This window comes from Populus euphratica, unplaced genomic scaffold, assembly GCF_000495115.2.
Source record: "Populus euphratica unplaced genomic scaffold, PopEup_1.0 scaffold3515.1, whole genome shotgun sequence".
Classification (NCBI taxonomy): domain Eukaryota; kingdom Viridiplantae; phylum Streptophyta; class Magnoliopsida; order Malpighiales; family Salicaceae; genus Populus; species Populus euphratica.
In genome coordinates, this window is record NW_011503332.1 from 9,304 (window position 1) to 9,848 (window position 545).

The window sequence follows — 545 nt, forward strand, 5'->3', positions numbered from 1 at the left end:
TGACTCGTGGCTGATGATAGTATCCTGTTGGGGAGAATGGCTTTGAGTTCCAGCAGTCTCTCTTGGAAGCTCTCTAACATATGGGATAGGCTGCGAGCGCTGATTAATGTTTTGAAGATCCTATCAGAACAAAACTCTAGCAGCAGTAGGGATTGAAAGGACTAAGGGTGGTCCTTTGAGGATGGATCCGTCCCACCAATTACTAAGATTTTTGTGATCTCGACTTCCCATTGTTACCGCAATTTTCTAGCATCCTTAACTCCCAACAACTTTTATCTGATTGTAAATCAAGATGCATTTCAATCTCATTTTTCATGAAGATACGCGGTACTTTTTTTAGCTAATTTTTGTATACAAGAGAAACCTTGTGATTTTGATTTAGAGGGTGTTTGGAGAGTAGTGTCAATAATAGCTTTTCAAGTGTTTTTTATTTAAAAATATATTTTTAACATGAACGTTCACATTAAAATACTAAGTTTTAATTAATTTAAATTAAAAAAATGCATTTTAAAAAAATATATTTTTAAAACACAAATAAACATGTC